This window comes from Athene noctua, chromosome 10 (assembly GCF_965140245.1).
Source record: "Athene noctua chromosome 10, bAthNoc1.hap1.1, whole genome shotgun sequence".
Classification (NCBI taxonomy): domain Eukaryota; kingdom Metazoa; phylum Chordata; class Aves; order Strigiformes; family Strigidae; genus Athene; species Athene noctua.
In genome coordinates, this window is record NC_134046.1 from 108,238 (window position 1) to 118,221 (window position 9,984).

The 9,984-nt window shown below is 63.3% G+C and overlaps 1 long non-coding RNA gene across 1 annotated transcript; it reads right to left on the minus strand.

Moving 5' to 3' along the window:
* Window positions 1-615: 615 nt before the first annotated feature.
* Window positions 616-3,977, minus strand: LOC141964199 (uncharacterized). Its single transcript, XR_012634281.1, has 3 exons — window positions 3,905-3,977; window positions 2,717-2,833; window positions 616-2,368 (listed from the first exon to the last, which is right to left on the minus strand). It is a non-coding gene; the product is annotated as an uncharacterized LOC141964199 (long non-coding RNA).
* Window positions 3,978-9,984: the final 6,007 nt, after the last annotated feature.

Genomic DNA, 9,984 nt, shown 5'->3' on the forward strand with positions numbered 1-9,984 from the left:
TCCTGGCACGCGCTGGCCAACGCGGCACGGCCGCCTGCACGCCAAGCGCTGTAAGACCCCGCATCCCAGCGTGACCCAGGGAACCAACGCGGCTGGCCAGAAACCCCACACGCCAGGACCACAGCTCCCGCTGGGTTGCGAGAGGCGGTTTTCTCTGCTTTCTGACCCTGCAGCAGCACCGTTGCTCACCCCTCCGAACCCCCACCAATGCACCCAGAAGCCTCACCCCCGGCTCGGGGCAGCCCCTGCCACCACCTCCAACACTGCCACCCTGCAGGCACCGCCATCCTCCCCAGGAGCTGCCAGCTGATGGCACGGCTCCACTCACCTTCTCCCTCGGTGCAGCCAGGGCCCAGCAATGCTCAGCGACTGCTCTGCTCCTCCCTTGGTTGACACCGACCCCTCCGACGGCTGCCTTGCTCTTAACAGCAGCACCCGCCCCTCCACCCGGAGCAAGCCCTTTACAGGGAGGGGCCGCTGCCATCAGCCTCACTGCCCACACCTGGGGCCCCTCCAGCCCCAGCCCACAGCTGGAGGCCATCACCCACCCCCACAGAGCATCATCACCCCTCCCAGCCCCTCACCTGGGGCAAAGGAAGCACAAAAGGCAGCCGGCAGACAGCAAGTGTTTATTCAGTCACACACAGAACAAGTCCCAGAAGGGAGTGAGTCTGCTCCGGGGCTCAGGGCCCCTAATGCTGCCCCTGCCCCTGGCACACCTTGGCGCTTGTTCCCGGAGCCACGCTCCTCAGTCCAGCCGGGAACAGTCAGTCGGTTCCTGGAGCAACAAGCTGCTGGGCAGAGCTGGAAACTGCCAAACATGAGGAGCAAGATGCAGGACACAAGAAGACAGAAGAAAGGTGGCAGCTAGCTGACTAGTACAGGGGTAGAGAGAAAACAAGAGATGAGCAATGGGGCGGTGAGAGGATGGGGACAGGGAACCCAACGTGGATATGCAGAAAAAAAAGCAGCAGGGAGAGAAGAAAACAGGCAGCAGAAAGGAGGAGGAGCAGGACAGAAACCAACAAAGAAGGACGAGGAGCAGCATAGAGATGCAGAAAAAAAAAAGCTGGGATGGGTGGCACAACAGACATGGAGGGGAAAAAAAAAAAAGGGGGGGAGCAGGGAGCTAGACCAAGCAAGATGGAAGAAAGACCAAAAAGCTCCAGAGAACAGGGCACAGAGGGAGGAAAAAGCAACAGCGATGGGGAGTCAGGACAGCAAACCATGGGAAGGAACACAAAACAAATCACATCGCTACATGTGACAGGGCAGAGAAGGAAGAATTAGGAAACAGGGACAGAGACACAGAAAAAAAGAGACCTGGAGCGAAAAACTAATCCTGATGCATACAGAAAGAAGGGGGGTGGGGGTGGGGGGGTGTATTCTAAAACAGGGGAAACAGAGACAGAGAGATGGAGAAAAGACAAAAGCAACAGACTACAAGGCATCGAGAGAGGAATTACTGAATAGTAACAGAGCGCCAGCCAGAAACAGGCCACAAAGCAGCAAAGATCACAGGGGGTACGGGGCACAGAGGAAGGAATTCGCAAACCCGGCACAAGGAGCCAGACAGAGAGCGAGCGAGGCAAAAATTAAATGGTGAAAAGAGACAGACCGCAGGGCAGAGGGAGGAATTGATAAACAGGGACAGGGCACCCGACAGAGCATGATGGAGAACAGGGAAAAAAAAAATAGCAGCAAGCTACAGGGAAGAGGGAGGAATTAAAGACCAGTGACTGGAAGACAGACAGCGACACACGGAGAGAGAGAAGACAAAAGAGCGATGGGCAACAAGACGGATAGGGAGGAAATGAAAAACAGCAGAAGGGAGTCAGCCAGAGAGAAAGACACCGAGGAAAAAGGCCAGACAGTCTATGAGGGACGGAGGTAGGAATGAAAAACGGGGGAAAGGGAGCAGGAAAGAGAGAGATGGAGATCGCAGGGAATAGCAGCGGGTGCAGGAAGAAGAAAGGGGCATCAATAGGAACAGGGAGCTGGACAGAGAGGGATGGAGAAAGGCAACAAGAGCGGCAGGGTACAGGGCAGAGAAAGGGAAGACCTACAAGATGGGGACAGGGAGATGCTCCAAGCAAGACGGAAGATACAGGTGAGCAAAAAAAGTTGAGCAGCACCAGAAAGAGAGGAGTCTAGGAGAAAGACAGGGAGGGACCAGGCCACACAAGAGGGATGAGAGGGGCCCAAGAGCTCGGGACTTACTGCAGTTCTCCGCGCTGCCGTGAGAATTTGACAGGTCAGACTCCTCCTTCTGTTTGCCTTCTCCCTTCCTCTTCTACAGCTCCAGGTGCCTGGCTGTCCTCCACTTATGAGAAGATGTAGGTGTCTCACAGCTCTTACGAGGTGAGGCCTGCTAGACACAGAACCTCATTCAATCACACACTACGTGCAGGAGTAGGACAGAGGAAAGAGAGAGAAACCGAGAAGTGAGGAGCAGAACGGAAGGATCGAGAGAGAAATGGACTGAGGAGTGATGCAAAAGGTACAGAACAAGCAGTCAGAAGTGCAGACAGAAAAAGAAAAGGGAGCAGCAAGACAAGAGAGAGAAAGTGAGAGAGGAAGGGGGAGCAAGGCAGAAGAAAAGAAAGAAAAGATATAGAGAAGAAGAAAAAAAAAATCACAGCATGGGAAAGAGAAGGGCGGGAAGGGACTGGGACATACAAGGGGGGCGACAGGGCCCCGAGGGCCCGGGACTCACCGCGGCTCTCGCTCCCGGCACTGCCGGGAGAACTGGACAGGTCAGATGCTTCTTTCTCCTTCCTTCCTCCTGCCCCTCCTCTTCTTCTGAAACTCCACTCGCCCGGCTGACCTCCCCCTAAAAGAATACGCGGGTGTCTCTCGGCTCTTACAAGACGTGGCTTCCGACACACGCAGCCTCGCTCGCTCGCTCGCTCGCTCCGCGGCCGTTCCGCGCCTGGGTCCGGCCCGCTGCGGACTGTGCAGAGGGCTCCTCGCTCACCCGGAGAGGCAGGCGCTCTCCCCCTGCAGGGCGAGGCGGCTGCTGCCCACATGCCCTTGACGTTCTCCTTCCTTCCCTTTCTCCGGCCCCTCCAGCTCCAGCCGCGGCGGCTCCCGCCCCGCTGCCCACGGCCGGGAAGGCTCGGCTCCGCCCGTCCCTTCTGGCCCCCGAGCCGTGAGAAGCGCCAGGCCGGGCAGAGACACCCCACGCCAGCCCGAGCTGGGCGCAGCCGGCGGCATCCCCGGGGCAGGAACGGACACGCGCGGCCTCGGGAGGGGGCACGGAGGCGGCAGGGACCCTTATTGCCGCGGACCGGCCCGGCCGCAGCCCCAACACTCACCTCCGCCGCGCACGCGCACTCCCGGGAGACGCCGCGGCCGCGCATGCGCACCCCCGGGCCGGGGGGCACACCGCGTCTCGGGGAGCCGCGGGCAGCCCGCGGGAAACCGCCACAAAACCGCCCCTCGGGCCGCGCCGCGGGGCCGCGCCGGTACCGAGGGCTGCGCCGTGCCGCGCGCGCCCGCCAGCGCCGCGGCTGCGGGGAACCGAGAGCGCAGAAACTGCAGCTCCCGGCGTGCCCCGGGGAGCCAACATGGCCGACCGGAAGCCCCCTGCACGTGACTACGGCTCCCGCCGCGCCGCCCGCGCACCCGGAAGCCCGGCCGAGCGCAGCCCCGCGCGGCTCCGGGCAGCGCCGCCGCCGCCCGGCCCCGACGCGGAGCGGCCTCCGCCCCCGGTCCCGCCGCACCTTTCCCCGCAGCCGCCCGGCCGCGCGGCCCCGCTCCTGCCTCGGCTCGCACCGGCTCCTCCTCCAGCACCGGCCCCGGACAGGGAGGGGTCGCTGCCTGCAGCCTCCCTGCCCGCCCCTGCGGCTCCTCCGGCCCGGCCCACGCTCCCCCCCCCCCCGGTAACTATAGCGACCAGCACCGTTAATAAACGCCGGAGATGCCCGTCGCTCCTCCGAGCTCGCGCTCTATGGGCCGCCGGTCCTCCGGTCGCGGGGCCGCCGCCGCGCACGCGCACTCCGGGGGCCGCCCGGCGCAGCCGCACGCCGCAGGTCGCCTCTCCCCGCCGGGGGAACCTTCCCCGGGCAGCGGGAGCAGCCGCTGGGCGAGACCGCTCCGGTGCGCGGGCCGACGGGACCAACGCTGCCAAATCTTATAACCCCCCGGAGAGGGAGGAGCTCCGGCACGGCCGCAGCGCAGGGCAGCGCAGTCTCGCCTTGTGACCCAGAACTCAGCGGGGTGACCGAAGTGTCGGTCAGAGCAGCCTCAGGGCTCTTTGGACGGGTGGAAGGGGGAGGAAAGCCTGTGACAACGCGACACGGGAGCGCAGAGTTGCTTTAAGGACGAAACAGCGTAACTTCGGTCCCTGGGAGACCAGTACAGTAACTATTAAAAGCACACGTATTGTTAGATATTTTTCCTAAACTCACATTTTCCAATTTAGTTTTTCAAATCCTGGTGATAGCAGAAATAGTTTTTTTAAAAAAACCAGATAAATCCAGGAACATTTCTGCCCGCGTTCAGCCGCTCTTCTGGAGCGTACGCTAGGAGCTGGAGAACCCGAGCAAGCTGTCTGATTATATTTACGGCAGCTCTGGCCCCGACAGCTCCCCCGTCCGTCCCCTTGCCAGGAACTAGCGCCGCGGCGGCTACAGCTCAGCCCAAAGCCAAACCGACACCGACCTCGGCTCTGGAAAGCGCCACCTCATCTCCCCCCGTTTTGCTGATTAGGGATATCAATTCAACTCAGACACCGGAGTGAAAGGAGCAGGCGTATTTTATTAGAAATAACTAAATAACAGAAGAATATGGAAAACACGCAGTCAGGAAAGACGGAATAGTGCACTCACACAGATAGGAAAATACAGGGTAACGCATCAAATCCTGACTGCCTGAGAGAGAGGGAACAGCGATTAAAAAAGATCCCTCAGCACCTGCACCCGTTGCCATCACCCAGACCCGCAGGCAGCCCCGGTTACAGCGAGGGTTTGCAGAGCCTTTCCCGGCAAGTGGGAAACCCTACGCGGTGCGTCCACCCGTAGGTGAGGCCTCCAAAGTCGCTGTGAGCGGGTCCACCCTTCTATACCCCAAAATCGGCAAGCCAGAAGAGCTGGCACCTTGGTTTGGAGCGGAAATATCTGGTTTCAATCTCACATTAGATTCCCCCGGAGCCTGGCCAGGGCTCAGGGGAGAAGCTAAGGGAGCTCCTCTGCTTACCCAGGCAGACTAGGTGCAAGGGCTCACGTCAGGCCACAGGGCCAGACTACGGTCTCCACGACCCGGTTATTTCATCCCCACACAAAGAAAGATAAATGTACATTCAAGAGAGCCACGTCTTCCACACCTGTTTCACTAACGATGACATACTGAGTGAGCAGCTTCGGCTCAGGGCCTGTTGTTCAGGCTTCAATACTTCCACTTTTTACATCGGAATAGGTGGTTGGTTATCACTTAGTAAAATACCTGTTAGCACAATGGTTAACAGTTATAAAATACACAGGACTCGTCTACAAGTCAACTCTGGCTTGGCCCTATTGTCCAAGCCTCAGCGCTTCACCCCGAGAGTCCCCTTGCAAGCAGCCAGGACCAACACACGCCGCAAACATTCCAGCGGCTGCCAAAGGTTAAAATCCCACGCGCAGCGCCACGTGGCAGGCAGCGGTTAAAGCCGAGTTGGGCAGAAAAGGAGCTAAATGGGGAACACGCAGTTGGAGAAAGCATCTGATTGAGCACCCCCGGCACTGAACAGATGGGAAAAGGGTGGGCACAAACGCCCTTTTGGGGCAGGGAAGAGGAACGTGCTCCTCCAGAGGCTGAGATCCAGCCGCTTCCTTCCCCGTACAGGTGCGGAAAGAGAAGCACTCAGAGCAGGGGAATCCACCTCCAAAACCCTGCTCCCGACTGCTCTTCCCCCGGCATCCCACGCAGCCTCAAAGGGCGCTGCGGGTGGCTGCAGAGCCCTCCCGCTCCCCACGGCTGGTGCAACCACATCCAAGTACAGGAAGGAGTTTTGAGAAAACTTCAGGAAGTTGGGTCATCGTCAGGTGGAATGGGAGCAGGTTCTAAAACTGGAGAACTACCAAGAGCCGAGTACTTGCTCACGAGGCAAAGAAAACATCCCCAAAGGGGCAGGGACGCTGGAGGCGACCACAGCCCAGGTGACAGGGAGATCCCCTGCCCAGGAAGGCTTTCTCTCGCCTCTTTGGCGGACCGCTGCCGCTACTCCTCCCGCTCGCTCTTGCCTCGCAGGTCCTTCTGCACGCGGTGGATGTCTCTCCCTTCTTCTCCACGACCAACTGCTGCAAGAGCAGGAGAATGCCATCAGGTCTGAGAGCGACGACGGTCCTGGGTGAGAGCTGGCCACAGCACCACCTGAACACCGGCCGCCCTCACACAGCCCTATACCCCCGCCCCCCCGAAAAAACCTCACAGATCGGCTTTTCTTACCCAATCGGTGCTCCGGTGCTGCCACACGTGGAGTCGCGGCCGGCGCTGGAGCTGGGCTCGGAGTCGGGCACTCTGGGCAAACGGAGCTGGGCATGCAGAGCGGCGGCCACCGAGGCTGCGCCCCTGCTTACAGGGGGCTCGAGCCGCTGCCGGGACTGCAAAGTGCCCGGGACTGCAGGGCACGGGCCAGGCCCTGACTTACAGGGCAGCCCCGGTCCCAAAGGCCCACGAGGCCCCTCCTCTCCGCTACAGGGGCACCCTGACCCGCACCCCGCTAACAGGGCCGCCGCCCCACACAAGGCGCCAGCCAAGCACTATCGAGAGTGCTGGGCGCTGTCTGCCCTGAAGGCAGGTGAATCGGCAGCAGCGGCCCTTTCCCAAGAGGTTCTGGGGGCTGGGGAAGCAGAACTTCCCGAGGGGGGTTCCTCATCGCTTGGGAGAAGCTGCCGCGTCACTGCGGAGCAGCTGGTTGCAAGGGGCTGGCGGCTGAGGCCCACCCGTGCTGCCTGTCCCCCTAAATCTCCCCCTGCCCTGCCGTACCCCTGTCCCCTCTCCCTCTATGCTTTAAGCCCCCAGGCCGCCGGGCACCACCAGGTGAGAAAATGGGGTCTGAGGCGGCTCAGGCCGGGGCAGGGGGCAGGAGGGAGGAGGGAGGGACGGGGGCCAGAGCACGCTGAGGGAAGGTCCCTCAGGCGGCCGGCTTCCCCGTCGTCCAGGCAGAGGAGCTGGCGCCCGACCGCGCCGTCCTTCCAGGCACCAGCTCCCGGAGAAGAAAGAAGGAAGAGGCATCCGTGGCCTGCGGAAGAAACTACGAGGCGAGGGCAAGCGAGAGGAGGAGCGGCACGCTGAAACCGGGGAAAGAGAAAGGGGCTGCGGGCAAAGGGCCCTCCCTGTCACCACGGCTGCTGTGGGACAAGAGCGTCCTGGGCAACTCTGGGAGGCTCTCGAGGACTCTGGGGCAGGTACTTGGCTCAGGGCCGTTCCCTGCGTTTCTAGAGGCTACCGCGGTTCTCGGTGAAGGGGACACAACTGCCGAGCCTTTGCCCTCGAAGGCCGCGGGCCGCAGACGCCCGCTCGCTACCCGCTCCTCCTGCCGAGGGCGGGGGACGGGCACAACCCTGCTTACAGGGCCGTCGGGTCAGAGGGCTCCACGGCTCGTGGCACTCGCCCCGAGTACGGGGCCGGCACGCTGGCAGGTCACCAGCAGGACAGGCAGCCACCCAGGCCCAGAGAGCGGGCGGGTCACGCGTCGGCCATGCTACGACCGCGCGGCTTGGCTCCGTCCTTGGAAAGGAGGGGCCAGCCGGGACTCGCCCTCCGGTCGCGGGCTCAGCGGGGACCGACCCCCTGTTGCTGCACAGAGCCCCTCTTTCCCTCCCGGGAAGTTTAAGCTAAGTACGCTGCAGCGATTTCAACAGGGGCCTAAACAAGAAGCTCCTTCACTCGCTCACTCGCACCGAAGCGGACACAGGCAGGCACACGGACACGGACAGGGGGAAAGAAAACTTCCCAGGAGAGAGAGCGAGCTCTGTGCAGCCAATGTCTGGGGAGCCGTCCCCTCCCGCGAGCAAGAGAGCAGAGCCTCGGACCTGCCCCCCCGGACGCACGGAGCCCAGAGGGACTCAACGTGCCACGGGGCTTCGCGGGGGACCAAGGGACAAGTGCCGCGACGCGCCCCGACTCCAGGGGGTCACGCTGGCCAGGCCGCCAGCAGGCAGAAAGCCGCCAGGGCCGGGGAAACAGCCCTCCCCTGCCTACAGGGCGGGCTTGGGGGCCAGAGAGCCCCATTTGCCCCTCGGTGCGGGGACGGTGCCGCTCTCTCCTTACAGGGTCGCCCCTCTCTCCGGGCAGCCAAACCATCGGGGCAAGGGGGCAAAAGGCCAGAGACCCGAGCCCTGCTTACAGGGAGGTCACCCAGCGCAGCGCCGGCCAGGACACCAAAGGTGCCGGCAACGGTGCCGTGGGGAGGCCCCTTTGCCCTGAGCTCCCGCCTCTCCCCCCAGCCCTCTCTTCAGCCCGCCGCTCCTCCTCTCCCTCGCTCTGGCCTCGCAGCTCCTTCACGATGCCTTGTCTTGCTTCTCGAGGAGCTGGTGCTCGGAAGGAAGGCGCAGCCAGGCGCCAGCTCCCCCACCCGGAGGACAGAGCAGAGGCCCCGGCCCCGCTGCCAGGCCCCCCCCCGCGCCCAAGTTACAGGCCGGCCGGCCTGGCTGCGGCTCACCACCACGGCGCGCTTCAGGAGCTCCGCTTCCCGCCCCGGCCGCAGAGACGGCGCCGCTCACCCCCCTTGAAGGGTTGCCACCTGCCCGGCAGCCTGACCACGGGGTGACGTGGCAAAAGGCCGGCAAAAACCCAAAGACCCGAGCCCTGCTTACAGGGGGGTCACCCGGCACAAAGCCGGCCAGGGCACCGAAGGTCCTGGCGACACGCTGGTGCGACCACAGCCCCGGTGACGGGGAGGTCCCTTTGCCCAGAGCGCCCTTCTCCTGCCTCCTCTTGCTGCCCAGACTTCCTCCGCGCCTCGTCCCGCTCCCTCTTGGCCTGCAGCGGTACAGGACGGAGACCTCCACGCCGCTCCGCCGCCTGCTGCAAGGGCAGGAGGATGCCGTCAGGTCCGAGAGCGATGCTGGTCCCCGGCGAGAGCTGGCCACAGCACCACCCGAACCCCGGCCGCCCTCCCACCACCACCACCATCCCCCCTCCCTGCGAAAAAAACTCACAGATTGGCTTCTCACCCAGTCCATGCTCCAGCACTTCCTGCAGGGATGTCTACGACGGGCGCTTTTCTCCTCCGGGCTCCTGGCCGCGTTCAGCGAGGCTTGGACCCTCCACCGCCCCTGAGGCGATGGCCGTCCCTCCTCAGGCAGCTCCAGTCCCCTCTCACCGGTCCTGAGGAAGCTCCGCTCCCCCACCCCCCGCCGTTGACGACACTCCCCCCCCCAGGTGATGACACCACCCCACTTCCCCCCACCAGGCGACGACACTGCTCCCCCCCCCCCCCCCCGACACAGAGGCGACGACACTGCTCCCCCCCCCCTCCCCCGCCGAGGCGACGACACTGCTCCCCCCCCTCCCCCGCCGAGGCGACGACACTGCTCCCCCCCCCCTCCCCCGCCGAGGCGACGACACTGCTCCCCCCCCCCCGCCGAGGCGACGACACCGACCCCCTCTCCAAGGCGGCTCCCGTCCCGTCCGTCCCCCCCTGTTCCCAAGTCGATCCGGTACTTCCCCAGGCAGGTTCGACTCCTGCTCGCCCCTTCCCCGGGCAGGTCCCCCTCAGGCGACCGCTCCGCCCCTCACAGCGGCGCTTTGTTCAGAGCGCCCTTCTCTTTCCTCTTGCTGCCCAGACTTCCTCCGCTGCTCCTCCCGCTCGCTCTTGCCTCGCAGGTCCTTCCACACGCAGTGGACATCTCTCCCTTCTCCGCCACCAGCTGCTGCAAGGGCAGGAGTGTGCCGTCAGGTCTGAGAAGGACGCCTGTCCCCGGCGAGAAGTGCCCACAGCACCACCCGAACCCCGGCCGCCCTCCAACCCCCCCTTCCCCCCCGAAAAAAACCTCA